Source organism: Phyllobates terribilis, unplaced genomic scaffold (genome assembly GCF_046119375.1).
Source record: "Phyllobates terribilis strain yellow unplaced genomic scaffold, ASM4611937v1 Scaffold_2__4_contigs__length_985480577, whole genome shotgun sequence".
Taxonomy (NCBI): Eukaryota; Metazoa; Chordata; class Amphibia; order Anura; family Dendrobatidae; genus Phyllobates; species Phyllobates terribilis.
In genome coordinates, this window is record NW_027362762.1 from 772,920,396 (window position 1) to 772,947,423 (window position 27,028).

Here is a 27,028-nt window from a genome sequence, read left to right on the forward strand (position 1 = left end):
ATGTCAGGTAAAGGCACTGGGGAGATGGCTGTCATTACATCTTCAATACATGCCCAAGTTTACATTGATATTTTGGACAGTTTTCTTATCCCATCAATTGAAAGGATGTTTGGGGATGATGACATCATTTTTCAAGATGATAATGCATCCTGCCATAGAGCAAAGACTGTAAAAATTTCCTTGAAAGAAGACACATAAGGTCAATGTCATGGCCTGCAAATAGTCCGAATCTCAATCCAATTGAAAATTTTTGGTGGAAGTTGAAGAAAATGGTCCATAACAAGGCTCCAACTTGCAAAGCTGATCTGGCAACAGCAATCAGAGAAAGTTGGAGCCAGATTGATGAAGAGTACTGTTTGTCACTCATTAAGTCCATGCCTGAGAGACTGCAAGCTGTTATTAAAGCCAGAGGTGGTGCAACAAAATACTAGTGATGTATTGGAGTGTTCTTTTGTGTGTTTGTTTTTCATGATTCCATACATTTTTCCTCAGAATTGAGTGGGTCCATAATTTTTTCCCTCTGCTTGGTCTGAAAAAAATTACCCTTACTGAGTACCACATTTTTAATCTTGATTTCTTTTAGTGTTTCTTAAAGCCCTAAAGTTGCCATTTGAAATGACTTTAGTTTTGTGTTGTGTCTGTGATCTGCTTTTTTTCAACAACATTAAACAACTGAATGAACATCCTCCAAGCCCGGTGATTCCATAATTTTTGCCAGGGGTTGTAATAGTATAAGGTGATAAGGTCCATCCCCATAATATTGGCTTTGTAACCAGAAGAGAAAACAAGCTAACACACGCCATATGCCTCCTGAGGAAGTTTTGCAAAACGTGCAGAAGGGCAGCAGGAATGCTTTACTTTGCTAATTATCTGTATTTGTAAGTGCCATACATGTTAGTTTGTTTTCTCTTCTGGTCAGACAGCCAATATTATTATAGGGATGACCCTTATCCCCTTTTTCTATTAGATTGCATGTGTCCTCTTAGTTTGTACACTATGTTCTTTTGATCTATATAGTGGGGTCAGACAGCCAGGTTTACATAAGGGGAAGAATTTCCCCCTGCTCAGACCTAGGATATGTATGTTCATTGAGTATGCACAGTGGGGCCTTTCCCTGAGGAAGCTGTTGAGTGCAGCGATACACGTGGGCTTTTGAGGTTGTGTTTGCAGATGGGATGGGGGCTCACATGTGGTTCATTTGAGGACTTTCATACATCCCATTATGATATGCAAGGGGTGGGTCCCCCTGGTACCATACATAGTGTACTAGTTTATCTTTCTCCCTCTGACTATGATGTTTTCTATTGCATATTGACTACAAAATTTGGTGGCTTATTTTCATCCATTTGTTATGCCATTCACTAAATATGCAGGGAGCTGCAGTAGGTTTGCATATATAGCTGCTGTCCTTTTATACACTGATTCTTATGTGATGACAGCTTTGATTCATTGTGGTCAGGCTTATTAATTATGTGCATCAATCCAATGGAATATTGCTTATTTTCTACATAGCTATACCTATATGTGATGACAGCATTTATTCACTGTGGTCAGGCTTATTAATCATGTGCATTTAACCAATGGAATAATATTGATTGTTTATTTGTGACCACACACTTCGTGTATATTAGATCTGACATATATATTTATATTCCTTATGTGTTAATACCACCATAAATGTATTTGGGCCTGGTGCAATTTATGTAAACTTTATCCTGTTCCTGTGCATTCCTGATTTGCATCCATGTGTTGATTTTATGTCAGGTTTTAATCATGTCCTATTTGTCTTGCTTGTAATAAAATTTTGATTACTGATTTTGGGTGTGCACATTGTTAGATGTATTCTTTTTCTTCTTAACTTGGCTCATAGCTTGTACATTATGGAGCAATCCATTTTTATATAGTGGCTGTGCATCCTATAACCATAATGTTTGAGGTTATGTATGTTCGTTGAATATACACATTGTGGCCCGCATGAGATTCGATAGTTGGTTTTCATACTTTTCATTATTGTCCCCATACTTCTCGGGAGCATCTTGCTTTTATGTACATTATTTATTTATATGTTTTTTTTTAATAATAAACTTTTTGGCTATAATATTCTTTGTTCTCTGGGGCTGCTTTTTCCATGCCTAAGTGTTGAGTAAATCACATGTATTTGTTTAAGTTTTAGCCACCATTATTGTTGATGTGCATCTATTGGGGTATTCCTTTTGTAAACTTTTATGTTTATTGAAGCATTTTATCCCCTACCTATTTAGCTACGTTAGGAGGCTTATAGCAAACTCCAATTAGTGAACAAGCATTATTGTGAGCTCCATAGTTAATTACCCATAACATCGCCACACTGTAATGGCTCCCCCATTATCATCAGTGTATTAAGTTGGCTTTAACAAAAATAAAGACCAGTCCACATATTTTGTCATTATTTTCCTCTAACCTTCCACATTTGTCACACAGTCATGCCTTTTGTGTTGCCTGAATTGGTAAAACAGAATGTCCTTTCTCCATAAAGAGCACCACTCTTGTCCATCTTATGTGCCATTGCGTTCTTTTTTCTATGAAAAAATGAGCTATATGTTTGTTCCTAAGAAGTCATAGCATTACATATAAAAGTGCACCTGTCTTGTACTGCAGATATAAAAGGACTCCACTAAGGCTGCATCAGTCTTTATTTGTGACAAATGCTTGATTGTGTTGAGTGATTGCATTGTTCCCCTAAAAATGTGCTTCAGTCTTATCAACTGTAACTTATGTATTCTCTCCACTACAACCCTTTCACACTAGTATTCAGAGGTGCATGGATGTGCTAAAGTTATGCATAAAAATTCTAAATGCCAATCAATGTTCACGAGCAGACAAGCATTGCAAGTGTCAAGGTTTTGAAAATCAGTATGGCAAAGAGAAAGCAGTTTTCAAGATAAAAAAGTGTAATAGAGTTTCTTGATGCAGAAATGAATAATGATATGCTGCCAGCTTTAGAGTCACTTGTGCCTTTTTATGCAAACAGGGCTACAAAAATCACTACTCTATTATTTCTCGTAAGTGGTTTGCACATTTTAAATGATTATAATAGGATGCCTGTGTTTTAAATTTCATGATACAAAAGGACAATTTAAAGATCTGAAATTATAAAGAAAGTAGTACATTGTCCCAGATTTCCACATAGCTAATGCATTTTTTATTTTAAAAGCTATTACAAAAATTAGATAAAAACTATTTTCATATTTAGTTATATAAGTTAAGAATGTTATACATACCGTAAGTACTCAGACATAATGTTAACACATTGCTTTTAACTAAGTGGCTTCTGAAATTCAATATACCTTTTATGCATGATATTTTTTCATATACAGGGCAAATTTTTCAGTGATATGCCAATATCAATTAAAAAACAAACAAACAATATTCTAGTTAAATTTCTGACAGATGATAAACATTCACATTTACTACCCAAAGGCTTTTCAAGATTATTTTTTATATTCCTAGAATATAAACACATGTACTCCTTCCAAAGATGTTTTAATCCCTTCACCACCTTCCGGTTTTCCATTTTGTGCCCCCATTCTTCCCAGAATCATAACTTTTTTTATTTTTTCATCAATATAGTCAAATGAGGGTTTGTTTTTTGCAGGGTGAGTTGTACTTTTGACTGATACAATTGATTCAACCAGATAATGTACTGGAAAACGGGAAAAAAATTCCTGGTGCGGTGAAATTGGAAAAAAAAGTGTAATTCCACAATTGTTCTTTGGGTTTTTATTGACCATGTTTACTAAATTCTAAAACTAAAATGCCAACATGATTCTCCAGGTCAGCATGAGTATGCAGATACCAAGCAAGTACAGGTTCTTTTTTATTTAAGTGGTGAAAAAAAAATACTTGTAATAAAAAAAAAATGATGTCATTTTCCGAGACCCGTAGTATCTCGATTATTCAAGATCTGGGGCTTGGGTGAAGACGTATTTTTGCGCCCTTTGCTGACTTTTCTATTGATACTCTTTTGGAGTAAATGCAATATTTTGATTGCCTGTTATTGCATTTTATTGCTTTGTTGCGGAGGCCAAAAAAAGTTAAAACTGTTTTTTTTTTACTGGCTTTAATAGTCTCCTTACAGGATTTGAAGCTGCAATTATCAAATCGTCTGTGCTACACATAGCAGGGCTTTAGCCCTGCTGTGAGTAGCATAAACTATGATCTCCTATGAACGATGGCTACATATAGGCTCTTTACTTGTGTATAGCAGCCAAAGTCAGAGAAGTGGAGGACCTGTATATGCTAAATATGATCGAATCAATTTAATGCAAATTCAAATTAGAGTTGGATTTTATGAAGTTAGCAGTTCCCAGAGAAATCAAACAATTTGCAATTCAATTTGCGCAAATCTCCCAAAAAAGCCTTACAGTTTTTCACATATTGCAGAATATTGCATCAGTCACAGAAGGCTACCATGACTTAGGCATAACCGTGTGGGCTTCTCCATAACTTCCTGCATCTATCACATCACATGACAGAGTGTAGCCAGTCAAAAGGGACTATAATAGCCTGTATAAAAGCTTTAGCAGGGAATGCATCTGATTTTATTGTATTTAGAGTTGGTCAGATCTGACAGCTCAGCAATAGAGATAGTAAGAGAAAACAATAACACTTTGGACAAATACCTCAGACAGTAATAGATTGAAAAACTCCAGTAATGATGAAGACAAAGGTAGTCATCTGCAAATAGTAAATAATTAAATTCATAAGGAGGAGGAGAGAGAGATAGGAAAGATGCCAGCAGTAGCAGTGCCAGACTCATTGTGATTGATCAGCAATATGATGTAGCTGCATCTGTTATTATTAATGCACTGAAAAGTTGAGGTAAGTCATCACAATAACTTTTACAAAAAAAAATCAGCAAGCAGAGTCAGATCTTGGGCTTGTTTGTTACAAGTGAGTGTGCTGATTTTTTGCATTTCTTGTGCAATAGCTTTTTTTGGGGAGGGGAAAATAAATGTTTTTTTTTAAAATATAGGTTCTCCAAAATCTAGACATTTAAATTTGACAATCTACGTTGCAAAGTGTAACATGCTTTTGCACATCTGTGTTACTAAACAAGTTTTATATCCATACAAGTCACATTAATTCAGTTTCCTATTGCAGGTGGTGACTGGCTTTTTGGTTATACATAGGCATATATCACCTACCTTGCATTTCTAATATTGTCAAAAGGTATTAAATTGATTGAATATATTGAACACTTGATATCTGTACATGTAATTAACTACATGGCTTTTTCGAAAAAAAAATTAAAGGGTTGAATAATTGGGGTTGAAAAGATTGTTTAAAGTTATTTTGTAGTATGTATGGTAAAATAAAAAAGTGTAAAGTACAATGGATGGGGTGGAGGAAAATAAGAAAAATTCACTCCTACTGGCACCAGCAACCGAGACACTAGTACTACCCAATTATTTTAGTAAAAAACATAAAAAGTAGGCTCTGTCAGTGGACTGTGTAACAAATAGGTGGTTGCTTATTACTAGTGTTGAGCCACCCCCGTAGTGTTCGAGTTTGGTTCGGTTCGTCGAACACCCTTGTGTTCGCCGAACTGTTCGTCGAGCTGTTCGTCGAACACCTTTGAACACCGTTAAAACCAATGACAGGCAAACAAAAACACATAGAAACACATAGAAAACACCTTCAAAGGTGTCCAAAAGCTGACAAACTGCTCAGCAGAAATAACTAACACATGGAAAAGTGACAAGTACATATAGTCATGCGAAAAGAAAAGAGGAGGAGGAGTAAAAGGAGGGGGAGACACAGATATAGGCATGTCATGCCCTTCTAAAATCCAAAAAGTGAGAAGCCGACATGGCCAGTCCGTTCCTGCCCGTGCCACCTCCGTGTCGCCGGGTTTGTGCCAGAGCCGCAGTGGACCCTGACGGCCAGCCCCCCTCTCCCAATACTGGTGCCTGTCCGCTGGTGGGTCGAGCGAGCCCACCTGTGGTGGAGGCAGGTCTGAGCTTTTTAATTTAAATTGTCTCTCTAATTTGAATGAATACACTTTAAATCCTTTTACAAGGATCTATTGGAGGGCAAGTCTCATGCCAGCAGCCGGGTAATTCCAGCTCCAGTAGCGTACACTAAAGCTGCTGCAGTTAAAATGGTTTTATAAGGATCGAGCTTGGCGGTCCACCGCAAGGCGTTCTACCGCCAGTCCCAGCCTCTATGCCTTGGGGTGCCTCCTGATGCTCTTCACTGAGTATCCCGTGGTCCCGAAGCATTTCCTTTGAAAAAATTAAGTTTCCAAACTACAGGTGGTGTAGCTTGCTTAACGTCACCTAGGCTGAAGATAAATGGAACTGTAGCACCCTGAGGGCTCGGTTGCTACAGAGGTATTGCACCTCACCCAGAGGTGTGATATCTCACTCTCAGGTAAGGATGGAGTGTGGATCAAGACCCCGACACCTGCATGCATTACACCACATTGCTGTGGGGAAGGGCGACCAATATGCCCCTGAGATGGGCACGACAGTCCCTGTCCCTGGCTGGAGTGGGGGGAGGGAACACTGAGGAAGGGGAACCCTGTAGTGCAGGAGCAGGGAGGAAGCAGTTCCTGGGTGCATTGAGAAGGAAGTATAAAAGGTGGGCACCATCTTAGTTCAGTGCAGAGAAGTCTGAGCAGAAGTGACAGGGAGCAGAGGCTCTGCATGAGCTCTGCTCCGGAGGCGGGCCTAGTAACAGAGGCCCAGGCCTGGAAGAGGGAGAAGGAAGGATGAGGAGCGGAGAAGGCTCCAGAAACGAGGAACGAAGGGATCCCAGGGGTGCGGACGGGCGAGTCGCCACCGCACGCCCGAATCCACCTGCGTGGAGGGGTCAGGCCAAAGGGGGAGACCGGTCCCCGAAACTAGTGGAGGCAGGAAACGACCATCAGCTAGAAACCGTAGGCTGTGACATTTTATGTGGCGCAGCCCCTCGCTACACCCGCTAGGAAGGCACCACATAGGGTCAGGGAAACTGCTGCCAAGTTTACCAAGAGGAGGCCCGAGGCAGCCAGACAGAAGGGTTGGTAAGAAAAGCCTGACAAATGACACACAAAGGGGGTCCTGTGAAGCGCTCCAAAGTTATCTGGGAGTTGTCTGAGCCCCTCACCTGGTGAGCACAGTACTACGTGGGCAGCCGTTACCTGCAGAAGTGGTCTGGATAATAAGAACTGTGAGTAAAGGCCCTGGACTGCATCACTGACTCTGTGTCGTTACTGCTGCTGCCCTGCACCATCAACCCCATCCTCCGCATACACTGCCCGGAGGCTATACTCCTCCCGTGGGTAGATATACTACGCTCTGCTGCACCCACAACACCAGCCTCAGCGGTCTGCCCTGCAGCGGCGGTTCACTCTGACCGCAATCCACGGGTGGCGTAGTCGGATATTTAAACATCAAAACCACATAAATAGTTCCGCCACTGGTTTGACCCCCCTGAGCCACGGAACCGGGGTGCCGCGACGGAGACTACAACCACCAGCATCCACCAAAAAGGGTCCGGCTCCGGGTGTCCCAAGGCCCAGGGGGTGCGTCAGAACATTTTCATCACCTTTCATATTCACTAATGGGACAAGGCAGGGGTGTCCTCTGTCCCCTCTCTTATACATCCTAGTGACAGAGCACCTGCTCTTATCAATTCGCTATTACCCCAATATTAGGTGGATTGAGGTGGGAGGCACCGAGTACAAGTGCTCTCTATTTGCTGATGATGTCCTAGTATATATCACTCAATCACAAATATCCATCCCTGCTGTTATGGCTGAAATAGATCACTTTGTTACATGGTCAAATTTTAAAATCAATGCAGCGAAGTCTGAGGCCCTAGATGTCTCCCTCCCCAAATTCGTACAGGATTCCATCCAGTCAAACTTTCCCTTTGCCTGGCCCTCACAGGGTATCAAATACTTAGGAATTCCGATTCATAGAGACCTCTCCCGTCTATGTTATCTTAATTTTGGGCCCTTTATTGAACAACTCCATACAGACCATGGTTGGCAAGTTAGAACTGTAAGATTCACTACGTGAACCACTGGTGTTTTGTGGAAAAGCACATGTACACTGTGTTCCAAATTATTATGCAAAAAGTGTTTAGGAGTGATAAGGGAAGAATTTGTTTTTTGTCAGTTAAACTCATTGATGGTGATGTGTGTCAGGGATCTTTATATCACTGTAAGCAATTGCAGACACCTGTGCTAATTAGTTTGGCAAGTGTATCCAATGAAAGGCAAGACTACTTAAGAAGGCTGTCCCACATTATAAATCAGCCTACATTTTCTGCCAAAATGGGAAAGAAAAAGGATGTGTCGGCTGCTGAGAAGCAACAAATTGTGGAGTGTTTATGTCAAGGTATGACTACAATCAACATTGTGCGATGATCAGGATGAAGTGTCTTGGCAATCAAGAAGTACGTAGCTGATTCACAGTACACACGTGTGCGTGCTGATAAGGGCAAGTTGAGGACTCTTTCCTACAGGCAATTACGTCAGGTTAAAAGAGCAGCGGCAAAAAAGCCTTGTCATAGCAGCAGACAACTTTTTGAAGCTGCTGGTGCCTCCAACGTCCCCTGAAAAACAAGATGCAGGGTCCTTCAGAGGTTTGCAGCTCTGCGTAAGCCATCCTGTCGACCTCCTCTATCCACTGCACACAAGCAGAAACGGCTCCAGTGGGCCAAACATTACATGAAGACTGACTTCAAAACTGTTTTGTTCACGGATGAGTGCCATGCAACGCTCGATGGTCCAGAAGGATGGAGTGGAGGATGGCTGGATGATAGACACCACACGCAAACATGGCTACAGTGCAAACAAGGAGGAGGTGGAGTAATGTTTTGGGCTGGAATCATGGGGAGAGAGATTGTCGGCCCCTTTAGGATCCCTGAAGGGGTAAAGATGAACTCCATAATGTATGTGGAGTTTCTCAAACAGCACTTCCTGCCATGGTTCAAGAAGAAGAACCGTGTATTCCACAGCAAGATCATTTTCATGCATGATAATGCACCGTCTCATGCTGCACATAATACATCTGCATCTCGGGCTGATATGGGCATAAAAGGGGACAATCTTATGGTGTGACTCCCATGCTCCCCTGACCTCTACCCCATTCAGAACCTCTGGAGCATCATCAAAAGGAGTGTCTATGATGGCAGGAGGCAGTTCACATCTAAGCAACAGCTCTGGGAGGGTATTCTGTCCTCATCCTAAACAATTGAAGCAGAAACCATCCAAAACCTGACAAATTCAATGGACGAGAGAGTTCAGAAGCTCCTTTCGAACAAGGGGTCCTATGTGCAAATGTAACATCACCTAGAATAAAGTTTTGAGTTGAAAACTGTTTGATTTCAGTTTCTAATAACCTGCTAATGCTTATAATTTCAAAAATGACCATTTTTTTGTTCTTTATTAAAATGAAAAGGTTGATCGAAGAGTGTGGGGGATCTAAGAGTGTGACAACCCAGTAGTCAGGATTACTTTGAATTCTGACAATCTGAGGGTCATGTTGCAGGTAGCGCAGCAAGAAGGCACTCATGTGTCTTGCGCATCTAGGAGCCCCAAAATTATTTTCCGGGCTAGATGCAGCTAAAAATTATTATTGATTTTAAATCTGGTGGAGCTTAGTATAGATGGCCTAATAGAATTAGTACTGTACACTGCTACAAAGCCCCAATTATTTTCCAGCCAAGATACAGATAAACATGATTAGTAATTTTAAATCTGGTGGAGCTTAGTATAGATGGCCTAATAGAATCAGTACTACACACTGCTACAAAGCCCAAATTATTTTCCAGCCAAGATACAGATAAACATGATTAGTAATTTTAAATCGGGTGGAGCTTAGTATAGATGGCCTAACAGAATCAGTACTGCACACTGCTACAAAGCCCAAATTATTTTACTGCCAAGATACAGATAAACACGATTATTAATATTAAATCTGGTGGAGCTTAGTATAGATGGCCTAATAGAATCAGTAATGCACACTGCTACAAAGCCCTAATAATTTTCCAGCGAAGAAACAGATAAACGTGATTAGTAATTTGAAAGCTTAAAATGGTTGGTGAGGTGATTTTAACCAATCATCAAGCTTTTAATCTCCCCAGGATGACACAGGGGTAGAAAAGTTGTTTCGGATCCATGATTTGTTCATCTTTATGAACTTGAGTCTGTCTACATTATCAGTGGAGAGCCGCGTGCTCTTATCTGTCAGCACACCACCAGCAGTGCTGAACACACGTTCAGACAGAACGCTGGCTGCGGGGCATGACAAGATCTCCAAGGCGTAAGTGGCGAGCTCCCGCCATTTATCCAGATTGGAAGCCCAAAAAGAGGAAGGGTCCAGTGACACAGTCATGGCTTCAGTGTTTACTTGGAGATACTCCTGTACCATCGTCTCTAGGCGTTGACTATGTGTCAGACTTCTTGTCTCATGTGGCCTTGCAAAGGATGGGCTAAAAAAGTGGTGAAATGATTCCGCAAAATTGAAGTTACCAGCAGATACTGTGTTTCTGTTACGGTTTGAGAGCTGAACACTCAACGGTCCCACGGTTGGCAAGTTGGAACTTTGAGATTCACTACGTGCACCACTGGTGTTTTGTGGAAAAGCACATGTAAGATTCTGCAACAGTCTCTGCTGATACTCCTGCATGCGTGCATCTCTTTCTATGGCAGGAATAATTTCTGCAAATTTACTTTTGTACCGGGGATCTAACAGTGTGGCAACCCAGTAGTCAGGATTATTTATAATTCTCACAATTCTAGGGTCATGTTGCAGGTAGTGCAGCAAGAAGGCACTCATGTGTGTTGCGCATCCAGGAGCACCAAGTCCCTGTTGTGTTGGTGGCGAGGTAACAATCATGCTTCCTTCCTCTGTCCTCTCCCCCCAACCTCGCACAACAGAAATGCGATCAAGGTCTCCCTCATCTGATGAGTCTTCCATCAGTTCATCCTCCACTTCTTCCTGGGCTCCTGCACCTTCCTCACTAGTTTGGCTGCTACCATGCGCCCTGGTAAAACCATCTCCCGCACCCTCACATGCCTGCTGCCTTGGTGCTGCCAACCGTCTGGACCTTGCAGATGTTAGCCCTTCCGAATACAACTCCTCCTCCTCTACTTCCTCCACCTCCTCTTGTCCAGTGGAGACAACCATTCATGAAATTGGTTCTCCAGAGCTGACCACAACTCCTCAGCTATGTGACTCACATTTCCCAGACATTTCAAAGTAAAAACCGCCTGATGACGTTGAGCCCTACTGCCAGCATAGTAAGGAGGTGTGCAGGATCCCTTCTGCGCAGTTAGAAAGCTTGTGGCATGACCAGACAGGCTTTGGGTGCAGGTGGAGGACCGAGAGGAGGTTGAGGAGGCAGAAGCAGTGGAGGAACTTTGACATAAAGAGGATTGACGCACAACTCATGGGGATGGCAAGACTTGGACAGCAGCCCCTTGTCCTGCTGTAACCATAGTTACCCAGTGCCCAGTTAGCGACATGTAACGCCCCTGTCCATGCCTACTCGTCCAAGTGTCTGTGGTGAAATGTACCCAGTCACACACAGAGTTTCTCAAAGAAGAGGTGATGTTGTGTGCGACATGCTGGTGGAGCACAGGCACACCTTTCTTTGAGAAGTAGTGCCGACTGGGCATCTGGTACTGGGGCACTGCGACGGACATAAGGTCTCGAAAATCCTCTGTGTCCACCAGGCGGAAAGGCAGCATTTCTGTAGCCAAGAGCTTGCAGATGGTGAAATTCAACCTCTTAGCTTTCTCATGGCTAGGAGGAAATGGTCTTTTACTTGTCCACATCTGAGGGACCGAGGGCTGGCTGTTGTGCTTAGACGGGGTTGATAAGGGTTTCCCCGGCAAACTGCTGGTCTGTGAGGAAGATGCAGGCGGACATGTTAGGTTGCCTTGATCCAAAGGTAGTGCCATCGATATCGGACAGCGCTCAACACCAGCTGGTGTTACCACCTCCAAAGAAAATGATGACCTGCCAATCATGCTGACTGCTGCTGGTAAAGAGGTGGCAGGTCTGCGTCCCACAACAGGTGTGACTGCTGTCCCTCCAGTCACAGAGGATGAAGAGGCCGCGGATGCACAAGATGTGGCAGACGGCGGTTGGCCCGGCCGGCTAGGCCGCATTGTAGCACAGTGAGCTTCCCTTTGCAACTTATGCTTCATGTCCATGTGCCGGTTCATGCATGAAGTACTCAAACTATGTATTTTTTGGCCTCTACTTAGCTTTTGCTGACAAATGTTACAGATAACACGAGTTGGGTCATCTTTATTCATCTGAAAAAATGCCCAGGCTATGCAAGGCTTAGCACCCATGCGACCTGAGGAGCCACTACGACTTGTGGTCAGAGGCAGAGTTGTGTTTGAGAATGCAGTTGTTGACGTGCTTCCAGTACTACGTCTCTCTCCAGGAAGGTGCAACCTGACCTCGTCATCACTAGCATCCTCCTCCACCTCCTCTGCTGACCTCATCTCTTGGCTGACTGTGGGTTGACAGTAAGTGGGATCTCCAACCTCATTATCATCACTCTTTGTGTTATCACATCCGTCGTGCTCAGAGCCAACCTTTTCCTGCCCTGACAAAAAACTAAAGTTGTCGCTCCAATCAGGTATTTGAGTCTCATCATCGTCTTCCTCATTGTCTCCACCAACAGGAGTTACAGTTTGTGAATGTGGGTCTACATTATGGTCAGAACCTTCTGCATCTGGTCCTGGATCCGGCTCATAAAGATTCTGGGCATCAGTGCAGATCATTTCCTCATCTGGATTCACAGAAGCTCTGGAGCCGACCTCTGATTCCCAGGCTATAGTATGAGTAAACAGCTGTGCAGACTCAACCATATGTTCTACCCCATACTCAGACGGGCAGCTGGAGATTTGGGAGCTGTGAGGAAGCAAGTGCGATTGGGGTGACACCTCTGAGGACTGGAGTATTTGTGATGTTGAAGTTGAGGTGGAGGAGAGCCCACTTAAAGGAGCACTTGATATCCGTTGAAGCACTGGCTGTTTTTGTGCCTCATCTGGAATTTGTAGCGATTGGCGTGACCGTAAGAAAGGGATCTTATCACATTGTCCGCTAAAAGAAGTAGACATTTTAGTTTGGCTGGAAGATGGTCATTCTTCTGCAGATGTTACTGTTGCTTTAACACCTACCCCACAGACACAAACTTTTTTCCCCTTCCCAACACGCCTATTCCCCTTTCCCCTAGCAGCAGGCCTTTTTCCACTCATTTTGGTGGTTAACTAATTCACAACACTGGAGTTGTTTGCATTAAAAAACAATGGATGGAAACAGAGCAGAGCTGAGTGGCCAAACTGTGGTATTAGGCCAAAAGCATTGGCTGGGTTAGATGCAGATAAAAATGATAATGAATTTGCAACCTGATGGAGGTCAGTATAGATGGACTAATAGAACAAATCCCACACACTGCTACAAGCTGAAATATTTTTTCAGAGCTAGATGCAGAAAAAAATTAGATTGAATTTGCAACCTGGTGGAGGTTAGTATAGATGGACTAATAGAACAAGTCCCACACACTGCTACAATCTGAAATATTTTTTCAGAGCTAGATGCAGAAAAAACTTATATTGAATTTGCAACCTGATGGAGGACATGTATAGATGGACTAATAGAACAAGTCCCACACACTGCTACAAGCTGAAATATTTTTTCAGAGCTAGATGCAGATAAAAATTATTTTTAATTTGCAACCTAATGGAGGTCAGTATAGATGGACTAATAGAACAAGTCCCTCACACTGCTAGAAGCCCAAATATTTTTTCAGAGCTAGATACAGAAAAAAATTATATTCAATTTACAACCTGCTGGAGGTCAGTATAGGTGGACTAATAGACCAAGTCCCACACACTGCTAGAAGCCCAAATATTTTTTCAGAGCTAGATGCAGAAAAAAATTATATTGAATTTGCAACCTGATGGAGGTCAGTATAGATGGACTCATAGAACAAGTCCCACACACTGCTAGAAGCCCAAATATTTTTTCAGAGCTAGATGCAGAAAAAAATTATATTCAATTTGCAACCTGATGGAGGTCAGTATAGATGGACTCATAGAACAAGTCCCTCACACTGCTAGAAGCCCAAATATTTTTTCAGAGCTAGATGCAGATAAAAATTATATTCAGTTTGCAACCTGATGGACGTCAGTATAGATGGACTAATAGACCAAGTCCCACACACTGCTAATAGCCCAAATATTTTTTCAGAGCTAGATGCAGAAAAAAATTATATTCAATTTGCAACCTGATGGAGGTCAGTATAGATTGACTAATAGACCAAGTCCCACACACTGCTAGAAGCCCAAATATTTTTTCAGAGCTAGATGCAGAAAAAAATTATATTCAATTTGCAACCTGATGGAGGTCAGTATAGATGGACTAATAGACCAAGTTCCACACACTGCTAGAAGCCCAAATATTTTTTCAGAGCTAGATGCATAAAAAAATTATATTGAATTTGCAACCTGATGGAGGTCAGTATAGATGGACTAATAGAACAAGTCCCACACACTGCTACAAGCTGAAATATTTTTTCAGAGCTAGATGCAGATAAAAATTATTTTGAAGTTGCAACCTGATGGAGGTCAGTATAGATGGACTAATAGACCAAGTCCCACACACTGCTAGAAGCCCAAATATTTTTTCAGAGCTAGATGCAAAAAAAAATTATATTCAATTTGCAACCTGATGGAGGTCAGTATAGACGGACTATTGGAACAAGTTCCACACACTGCTAGTAGCCCAAATATTTTTTCAGAGCTAGATGCAGATAAAAATTATTTTGAATTTGCAACCTGATGGAGGTCAGTATAGATGGACTAATAGTCCAAGTCCCACACTTCTAGAAGCCCAAATATTTTTCAGAGCTAGATGCAGAAAAAAATGACATTCAATTTGCAACCTGATGGAGGTCAGTATAGATGGACTAATAGAACAAGTCCCACACACTTGTAGAAGCCCAAATATTTTTTCAGAGCTAGATGCAGAAAAAAATTATATTCAATTTGCAACCTGGTGGAGGTTAGTATAGATGGACTAATAGAATAATGCTATGCCCAAAAGGTTTTACTTCACTAGGTGCAGTAAAAAAATTTGTATTCTATACACAGGTGGTGTAGCTTGCAACACAGATAGTCTACTCCACTGACTAACACACTCTGCAATAGGCCAAAAAGGATTTGCTTTGCTAGATTTAGCCAAATACTGTGAAAAAAACTTGCACAGCACTGGCACAGACCTTCCTGGCAAAAACTGATAGGAACTGATGTAACTTAGTCCTGAAAAGAACTGCAATTACAATTTTCAGCATTACTGAGAAAAAATCCAGTTATGATTTTGGTGCATGAACAGTTATCGAACATAACCTCAAACAGCCGAATTTTTTTCAAATCGTTCGTGTTCGCCGAACGGCTCGAACACCGCCCAAAACAGCTCGAATTTGAGATTGGCGAACAGTTCGAGTCGAACACCGCTCATCTCTACTTATTACTGAATTAATTTAATTTTCTAGGGTGTGGTTACTTTAGCCTTACTAATGAACCAATTAGATCTGTGATATCCCATATCCCATAAAGAAAATAAGAAATCTATGACGTAATAAAAATTTACAAGTCTATTGAAGAAATTATAATGAAAAATTATTTTAATAAAATCACATTAAACAATTAATACCTGTGGGGGACATCACACACCTGAATGTATTACTATAGATCATGGTACTACTATGATATAAATCATAGTATTTTGCCAGTGTATAGCATCTTTCCTGCGCTGCTTACATATTCATCTGCTCTTATGACAGCTTACCAAGCCTTCACTGACCTGCCTCCTATTTTACCTAGTCACGCACTACTAGATGCATTTTGTAAAATTGGAGACAGGTCAGTGAAGGCACAGTGAGCTGTCATAAGAACATACAGATGAATATGTAAGCAAAGCACCAGATAGAGTGCCCCCCACAGGCCGCCCGAAGCTCGAGCATATCATTATCTCTAAACTGAAAGCAAAGATTACACAAGAACCACAGGACAGATTTCATCAACCAAGGTATCATTTTAATCAGTGTTATGTCACCCACCTGACAGTGTATGTAGTTTACTGTGCACAATCCTGCTGACAGGTGCACTTTAAATGATACCTCAGGTGACCCTATTGATTATAGTAGTAAAAAATTTTTGTGGTAAAAATAATACGAAGAGAATACAGTGGTCAGTGCTGTCATAAGTTTAATAATGCAAAAAGCCAAAAAATAAGAGAATGCCTACTACACAATAAAACAAAACTGCCATTAACATGCTATTTCTATGGGAGCCAATTCCTCCTAAAAAGATCATTGCCAAGGATAGAACAATGTGGGGTGCATCAATATGTGAGTATGTGTGCCTTTTTGCCTATTACTGGCCCTATATTCATATATGTCAAGTAAACATCTGTGATAGCCATCTTACCTCTGATTTAGTTATAGTAAAAGTGCAATAGGCCATGTTAGAATATATACTAAAATGGGAAAAAGTGCTATGTGGATTATCCTTACCTTCTAAACATCTCCTTACCTAAGTCTTACTACTTCCAATGTGTGACCCCTCAACTTAGTGGAAAAGAATATGTGTTAACCTACTTTTGTGGTTTGGCAATTGTCCCATTATATTTTATTGAGTTAGTAAGTAAAAGTTACCTTTTAACAATGTGTTTTTCCATGCTATCCATACATGTCCACTGGCCATTATCAGCCGGTGAATATTGGACATTCCTCCAAGACTGAAGTTCCCTCAGTGCATTCATTTCTGCTTTTGTTAAATTAGAAGAGTTTTGTGATGTTGAAGATAATGCTTCTATTTCAGCCAGGACCAGCTTTGTGAATATGTCAACCGCTGGACATATATTGAGGGCTGAGAACTTCATGAATTTGGCCCATCTATGTGAAGAGAAGGTGCTAACCTCTATAGAAGAGCTTTCCTCTGCCAAGGACTGGAATATTTCTAGGGTTTCTTTTTCTTCTTTTGTGGGAAACAAATCATCTGCATATGGTTTGTGATGTAGTTTCTTTGGAATAAGTTTACTTGCCAATAGATGAATGTCCTTCATCGTCATGAATGCATCTAGGTAGTGAGACAGAGAAAAGGTTAAACCCCTTCACAGCACCTCTAATTGAATTTCATTTACAGCATAAGAAGAAAAAATGATTACTGTAGGTTGGTCTCCTCTTTCTTGGATCTCGAAAAAATGTTGGTGTATTTTTTCCTTTCTTCACTTTTTGGTTGTATATCATATCCCTTGACAACTCAGTCTCACTTTGTGAGATGTTACTGTCTGTTCAAGAGGAGACTGAATTCTCAGATGGGCCTCTATTTTTAGTATATTGGGATAGTTGTTTCTTTAGACTATCTATAGACTTTGTTTGAATCATAGTCTGCAATGTCCCTCTGGAATTTCTTTAATTTCCATTGGTTCATCTCCCCTTTCCATTTATCTAATAACTTGTTAATTTCCAAAATCCATTTCTCTAGATGATCTTTCTGTATCTGCTTTTGTAAGGTCTGTTGCAGACTGCCAATTTGCTCATCTATTTGAATCAAGAGTGAAGTGTTTTTCTCTATAATTATTAGCATAAACTCCAATGAACAAGTGGTAGAAGCTGATATCCACTTCCTAGTGACATTATCTTCCTCTAAGTTGATGGTAGGGTACATTTGGACTCTCAAACCCCTCGAGATAATCTTTTGCTTGACACACTTTACTAAAGAAGTTCTAGTCCACCATAACCTGGTTTTCTATGTTGTGCATTTTTATATTGATGCATAAAATCCGTATTAAGTGCAAAGGTATCATTAAAAGCAATATAGCTTCCTTGTTTAAACATATCTACCACCTTTGATCACCAGGAGTTATCCCTGGCTGTGAAATTGATAATAAATATCTATGGACAATTTGTTAGAAAACAGTAAACAATATAAATTATCAAAATTTATGCCATAGTAATCCAGAGCACTTCAGAAAATATTTATGAACCAATTAGATCTGTGATTTACCATATCCCAGAAAGAAAAGAAGAGATTTATGACATAATAAAAAGTTACAAATTTATTGAAGAAAATATGAATGAAAAATATTTTGATAAAATTACGTAAAACAAGGAATTGACTATGAGGGATATATTTTGGACCATTTTTTTCTATTAAATAAAACCCTAAAAGGTCTGTCAGTGCACTGTGTAATAAATGGTTGGTTGCTTGTTACTGAGTTATTATAATTTTCTTAATACTGAAAAAAATATATATGTATAGTTAGGTCAAGAAATATTTGGACAGTGACAAAAGTTTTGGCATTTTAGCGGTTTACCAAAATATTTTCATGATACAATTATATAATCAACATGGGCTTAAAGTGTAGACTCTCAGCTTTAATTTGAAGGTATTCACATCCTAATTGGAGTAAGGGTTTAGGAATTACAGCTTTTTATGTGTAGCTGCCTCTTTTTCAATGGACCAAATTAATTGGACAATTATCTCAAAGTCTCTTTCACCCCTTAACGCTGAAAGCCTGTTTTCTCCTTCCTGAGCAGGCCAATTTATTTTAATTCTGACCAGAGTTATTTTATGAGGTAAAAACTCTGAAACTCTTCAACATATCCCAATGTTTTTGACACTGTATTTTCGAGACACATAGTACTTCATATTAGTGGTAATTTTAGGTCAATATGATTTGCGCTTATTTATGAAAATATTTTAAATTTGATGAAAATTTTGAAAAATTTCCAATTTCAAAACTTAGAATTTTTATGTCCTTTAGCCATACCACTAAAAATCTTTAATAAAATAATATTTACCATATGTCTACCTGCATATGGTAGACATATGGTAAATATTTGAAACATACTTTTCTGGCTGAAAATGAAGACTGGTTAAAAGTTTATCAGGAGTTATTTTTTTTCATTTTTTTTAATTTTTCCTACAAAATTTACAAACCTATATTATTACGGACCACTTGACAACCCTATTATCTCCTTCCCAATCATCCTATAGACCAGGGGTCTCAAACACGCTGTCTGATGGCCACATGCAGCCCCTGAGACTGCTTAATATGGCCCGCAGGCCTTGGAGCCAACGTAATGATTGTGGCCTGGTCCTGAGGGCCGCCGAAGTCAGTGATTCTTTTCAGTTGAATTTTCTACAAGATGGGGACAAGCATGGGCCATTACTACAAGATGGGGACCAGCATGGGCCCTTACTACAAGATAGAGACCAGGATGTGCACATTACTACAAGATGGGGACCAGCATGGGCCATTACTACAAGATGGGGACCAGGGTGGGCACATTACTACAAGATGGGGAGCAGCATGGGTCATTACTACAAGATGGGGACCGGGATGGGCACATTACTACAAGATGGTGACCAGGATGGGCACATTAATACAAGATGGGGACCAGGCTGGCCACAATACTACAAGATGGGGACCAAGATGGGCACATTACTACAAGATGGGGACAAGGATGGGCACATTACTACATTATGGGGACTAGGATGGGCACATTACTGCAAGATGAGGACCAGCATGGATACATTACTATAGGATGAGGTCCAGGATGGGCACATTACTATAAGATGGGGACCAAGATGGGAACATTACTGCAAGATGGGGACCAGGCTGTCCACCATACTACATGATGGGGGCCAAGATTGGCACATTACTACAAGATGGGGACCAAGATGGGCACATTACTAAAAGATGGGGACCAAGCTGGCCACCATACTACAAGATGGGGACCAAGATTGGCACATTACTACAAGATGGGGACCAGGATGGGTACATTACTACAAGATGGTGACCAGGATGGGCACATTAATACAAGATGGGGACCAGGCTGGCCACAATACTACAAGATGGGGACCAAGATGGACACATTATTACAAGATGGGGACCAGGATGGGCACATTACTACAAGATGGGGACTAGGATGGGCACATTACTACAAGATGGGGACCAGGATGGGCACATTACTGCAAGATGAGGACCAGCATGGATACATTACTATAGGATGAGGTCCAGGATGGGCACATTACTATAATATGGGGACCCAGATGGGAACATTACTGCAAGATGGGGACCAGGCTGGCCACCATACTACATGATGGGGGCCAAGATTGGCACATTACTACAAGATTGGGACCAAGATGGGCACATTACTACAAGATGGGGACCAAGCTGGCCACCATACTACAAGATGGGGACCAAGATTGGCACATTACTACAAGATGGGGACCAGGATGGGTACATTACTACAAGATGATGTCCAGGATGGGCTCATTACTACAAGATGGGGACCAGGATCGGCACATCACTACAAGATGAGGATCAAGATGGGGGACATTACTACAAGATGCGGACAAGGATGGGGACATTACCATGAGATGGGGAAACTACTACAAGATGGGGACATAAAACCTACAAAAGACAAAAAATATATCTCATACCCTACCATCATTATATATAAATGTAAAGCAAAGTTGCATATGACATATAGGGTACTTAGTGAACTATTTTTGATCAAAAAAAGTATACAAGCCGTCCTACCAGCAACAAGGTCACCCTAAATTGGGACGGTACCTACATTGTCTATATTAAAAACCTTACTGTATATGAAAGTTGAAGAAATGCATATAAAAGGGTAGACAAATACAGTCATGGCCAAAAGTTTTGAGAATGACACCAAAATTATATTTTCACATGATCTGCTGGCCTCTGGTTTTTATTAGTGTTTGTCTGATGTTTATATCACATGCAGAAATATAATTGCAATCATATTATGAGTACCAATAGGTTATATTGACAGTTAGAATGAGTTAATGCAGCAAGTCAATATTTGCAATGTTGCCCCTTCTTCTTCAAGACCTCTGTAATTCTCCGTGGCATGCTCTCAATCAGCTTTTGGACCAAATCCTGACTGATAGCAGTCCATTCTTGCATAATCAATGCTTGCATTTTGCCAGAATTTGTTGGTTTTTGTTTGTCCACCCGTCTCTTGATGATTGACCACAAGTTCTCAATGGGATTAAGATCTGATGAGTTTCCAGGCCATGGACCCAAAATCTCTATGTTTTGATCCATGAGCCATTTAGTTATCACCTTTGCTTTATGGCAAGGTGCTCCATCATGCTGGAAAATGCATTGTTGGGCGCCAAACTGCTCTTGGACGGTTGGGAGAAGTTGCTCTTGGAGGACATTCTGGTACCATTCTTTATTCATGGCTGTGTTTTCAGGCAAGACTGTGAGTGAGCCGATTCCCTTGGCTGAGAAGCAACCTCACACATGAATGGTTTCAGGATGCTTTACAGTTGGCATGAGACAAGACTGGTGGTAGCGCTCACCTCTTCTTCTCCGAATAAGCTGTTTTCCAGATGTCCCAAACAATCGAAAAGGGGATTCATCAGAGAAAATGACTTTGCCCCAGTCCTCAGCAGTCCACTCCCTGTACCTTTTGCAGAATATCAGTCGGTCCCTGATGTTTTTTCTGGAGAGAAGTGGCTTCTTTGCTGCCCTCCTTGAAACCAGCCCTTGCTCAAAGAGTCTTCGCCTCACAGTGCGTGCAGAAGCATTCACACCAGCCTGCTGCCATTCCTGAGCAAGCTCGGCACTGCTGGTAGTCCGATCCCGCAGATGAAACAGTTTTAAGATACGGTCCTGGCACTTGCTGGTCTTTCTTGGGCGCCCTGGAGCCTTTTTGACAACAATGGAAGCTCTCTCCTTGAAGTTCTTGATGATGCGATAGATTGTTGACTGAGGTGCAATCTTTGTAGCTGCGATACTCTTCCCTGTTAGGCCAATTTTGTGCAGTGCAATGATGGCTGCACATGTTTCTTTAGAGATAACCATGGTTAACTGAAGAGAAACAATGATACCAAGAACCAGCCTCCTTTTAAAGTGTCCAGTGATGTCATTCTTACTTAATCATGACTGATTGATCACCAGCCCTGTCCTCATCAACACCCACACCTGTGTTAATGGATCAATCACTAAAACGATGTTAGCTGCTCCTTTTAAGGCAGGACTGCAATGATGTTGAAATGTGTTTTTGGGGTTAAAGTTCATTTTCTGGGCAAATATTGACTTTGCAAGAACAGTAATTGCTGTTAAGCTGATCACTCTTCGACATTCAGGAGTATATGCAAATTGCCATTACAAAAAATGAAGCAGTAAACTTTGGAAAAATTACTATGTGTCTCATTCTCAATACTTTTGGCCATGACTGTAGAACCGGGTCCCAACATCAGACCACCTAGGCCCGTGGTAAGCTACATATATACTAACCAGCTCAACAAAGGGGATGCCACACCCTTAATTTGCACAGAATGCAAACAAGACAAAAAAACAAGCAATGTGAACTGAGGTCTAAGATGGTACACATGCAAGAAATAGGAGCATGTTCACACTAGCAAAAAGAAGCAAAACCTACAAGAGACAAAAAATATATCTCATACCCTACCATCATTATATATAAATGAAAAGCAAAGTTGGGGACATAAGTAGTTGGTCAGAATTACTATATGTTGGTAGTTGTAAGAAAAAAATCACTGAATGTGGTCAATTAGGAGACACAAAAAAGAAAAAAGAATGGAAAAATTGTAAAACTGTACCATAGTTTATTTAAACTAATTATTTAAAATTTAATTTAAATTATTTATATACTTTTTCATTAATATAGTATAGTTAATATAGTTAATTTAAACTAATTTATTTAAAATTAATGCCATTTAAAAGAATAAAATAAAAAAAGTCAAAAATGTTCAAAAAATTATCCAAAAGGTGTATAGAAAAAACAATATGGTATCATTAAAAATGTCATATCGACCTGCAAACAATGCGACCCTTCAAATTCACATTTTTCTTATGTGCGGCCCATATACTTAGCCGAGTTTGAGACCTCTGCTGCAGACTGTATACCCGCAAGAGCAGGGCCCTTTCCACATGGTACCAGTCTGTCTTTGTTAGTTTATTAACCGTAATTTTTATTTGTATCTTCTATGTAACTCCTTCTTATGTACAGCACCATGGAATCACTGGTACTATAAAAATAAATAATAATACTTTAAAGTGACATTTGGGGGGCTGTGTGTCAGAAAATACCCCCAAGTTACCCCATTTTAAACACTACCCACTTCAAAGCATTCAAAAAACACATTTAGGAAGTCTGTTAACCATTCAGAGGCTTCACAGGAATTAAAACAAAGTAGAGACAAACATAAAAAAATTGTTATTTTCCACAAAAATGTTGCTTTGGCCCCCAAAGTTTTCATTTTCACAAGGGTAATGGGAGACCATACAATTTGTTGTGTAATTTCTCTTGTGCGTGATGATCCCCCCTATGTTGTGGTAAACTACTGTTTGGGCACATGGGAGAGCTGGGAAGGGAAGGAGCGCTATTTGAATTTTAGAGTGCAATTTTGACTGTAATGGATTGCATATGCCATGTCGCATTTCCTAGAGGTACTAAAACAGTAGAAACACCTGACATCATTTTGGAAACTACACCCCTCAAGGAATTCAACAAAGTGTGGGATGACCAATGAGAACCCACAGGTGCTTCACAGAATTTTATAACAATGGGATGTGAAAATGCAAATTTAATATTTTGTATCATTTTATCATTTTCTGGCATAGTATGTGCACCAGTTCACATCACTAGTATCTAGTTCCATGGGAGTTGGCATGTGATTTCATTGTAGAGGTGCATAGAGTCTATATTTATAAGTTGATTTAAGAAATGTTATTTGATATTTTGACAGCTGTAGCTTTTTTATTTTGTTGTTGACAGAGCTGTACAGGGGCTTGTTTTTTTGAAGGACAAGATGGTGTCTTCTTTAGTATAATTTCAATATACATGCAACTTTTTTTAATTATGTTATATTCCACTTTTTATAGGAGAAATGATCAAGAACCATAGTTTTTGCTATGTTATTCATTTTTTGGTGTTCACTGTAGAGGTTTAATAGTGTGACACTTTTGTAGAGCAGATCATTCCATAAGCGGCAATACAAAGTACAGTTAGGTCCATATATATTTGGACAGAGACAACATTTTTCTAATTTTGGTTCTAGACATTACCACAATGAATTTTAAACAAAACGATTCAGATGCAGTTGAAGTTCAGACTTTCAGCTTTCATTTGAGGCTATCCACACTAAAATTGGATGAAGGCTTTAGGAGTTTCAGCTCCTTAACATGTGCCACCCTGTTTTTAAAGGGACCAAAAGTAATTGGACAATTGATTCCAAGGCTATTTCATGGACAGGTGTGGGCAATCCCTTCGTTATGTCATTCTCAATTAAGCAGATAAAAGGCCTGGAGTTTATTTGAGGTGTGGTGCTTGCATTTGGATGGTTTTGCTGTGAAGTAAACATGCAGTCAAAGGAGCTCTCCATGCAGGTGAAACAAGCCATCCTGAAGCTGCAAAAACAGAAAAAACCCATCCAAGAAACTACTACAATATTAGGAGTGGCAAAATCAACAGTTTGGTACATCCTGAGAAAGAAAGAAAGCACAGGTGAACTCATCAATGCAATAAGACCCGGGCGCCCATGGAAGACAACAGTGGTGGATGATCGCAGAATAATCTCCATGGTGAAGAGAAACCCCTTCACAACAGCCAATCAAGTGAACAACACTCTCCAGGAGGTAGGTGTATCAATATCCAAATCTACCATAAAGAGAAGACTGCATGAAAGTAAATACAGAGGGTTCACTGCATGGTGCAAGCCACTCATAAGCATCAAGAATAAAAAGGCTAGACTGGACTTTGCTAAAAAAAACATCTAAAAAAGCCAGCACAGTTCTGGAAGAGCATTCTTTGGACAGATGAAGCCAAGATCAACCTCTACCAGAATGATGGAAAGAGAAAAGTATGGCGAAGGCGTGGTACAGCTCATGATCCGAAGCATACCACATCATCTGTACAACATGGCGGAGGCAGTGTAATGGCTTGGGCATGCATGGCTGCCAGTGGTACTGGGTCACTAGTGTTTATTGATGATGTGACACAGGACAGAAGCAGCCGAATGAATTCTGATGTATTCAGAGCCATACTGTGTGCTCAGATCCAGCCAAATGCAGCCAAACTGATTGGTCGTCGTTTCATACTACAGATGGACAATGACCCAAAACATAAAGCCAAAGCAACCCAGGAGTTTATTAATGCAAAGAAGTGGAATATTCTTGAATGGCCAAGTCAGTCACCTGATCTCAACCCAATTGAGCATGCATTTCACTTGTTAAAGACTAAACTTCAGACAGAAAGGCCCACAAACAAACAGCAACTGAAAACCACCGCAGTGAAGGCCTGGCAGAGCATCAAAAAGGAGGAAACACAGCGTATGGTGATGTCCTTGAGTTCAAGACTTCAGGCAGTCATTGCCAACAAAAGGTTTTCAACCAAGTACTAGAAATGAACATTTTATTTACAATTATTTAATCTGTCCAATTACTTTTGGTCCCTTTAAAAACAGGGTGGCACATGTTAAGGAGCTGAAACTCCTAAACCCTTCATCCAATTTTAATGTGGATACCCTCAAATGAAAGCTGAAAGTTTGAAATTCAACCCCATCTGAATTGTTTTGCTTAAAATTCATTGTGGTAATGTCTAGAATCAAAATTTGAAAAATATTGTCTCTGTCCAAATATATATGGACCTAACTCTATGTGTACTTTTTTATTTTATTTTTGTTTTTACATAAATATATATATATATTTATTGCCGTAATATTTTTTTACATTTTTTTTTCTTACCTTTTTTGTAACTATTTTACTTAGACCCTCTTTGGGACTTTAACTTTTATTACTCAATGGTATAATGAATTTCAATACACCTGTACTGTAATGCATTACCCCTGGCATGGTCTAATAGGCCATTGTAGCTGGCATTCCTGGAGGTCATTATTAAAGGTGAGCGAACCTTTAAAGGTTCGATTCATGTCTGGTCGGCGCACTTCCCAATATTTGCCGAACAATTTGTTCAAACAGTTCGTCGAACATATCCAAATCCTATTGGATTCAATGGGAGGCAAAACCAAACGCATACACAATTCCTTCAAAGGGGCTCAAAAGCTTACAAAAAAGCTCAAATTAGGGGCAGACAGCAGGAAAAGTGGCATCAATTGACCCACAGTACAAATTTTACAATGACACTGAAGCAGTCAGCCATGGTCCATGCATGAGGTATCAGGGTCTGGACCAGCATTTACAGCTTTGAATTTAACTTCAAATTAAGATGAGGTGGGTGAGGGATCGGTGTAGGCCTACAGTCCTGGGAGTTCTGATACCAGATGCAACAGCTCAAACTGCTTTTCTGCTCAGCCACACTCAGGTGGCACAAACATCAGTTTCATAGAGTACTATTTGTACAAAAATGTACAAAAATGTAAGGATAGTAACACAGGTAGTTGACTGAAAGTAGTTGGAAGCCTGCCAGTCTGGAAGCCCTACTGCTAAAAGCAACACACATGAAGGAAACCCAACCAGGAATCTCCACATTTCAAAAAATTAGGTACAGACACCACCAAAGTGGCATCAATTTCACCAGAGTAGAAATAGTATAATGGGGCCCTGACAATCCTTCCACTACTGGAAAAACACCATATGGAGACCCAATCAGGAGTCTCCACATTTACAAAAATTAGGGGCAAGCCACACCAAAGTGGCATCAATTTCACTAGAGTAGAACTAGTATAATGGGGCACTGACACCCCTTCTACTAAAGCCAGAAGAGCTGATGGAGACACAATCAAGAGTCTCCACATTTCAAAAAATTATTGTTAACATCAGAAGCAGCAACAGCAGGCACATGAGCCACAACAAAGATATCACAGACTATAATGTGAGATCAATGCAGCACACCAAAAACAACACCATCGTCTAGTCTGCACTGTCTTTGATTGGGGTGCAAAAGTCCTTGGAGATCCATGACTTGTTCATCTTTGTGAAAGTTAGGTGGTCTA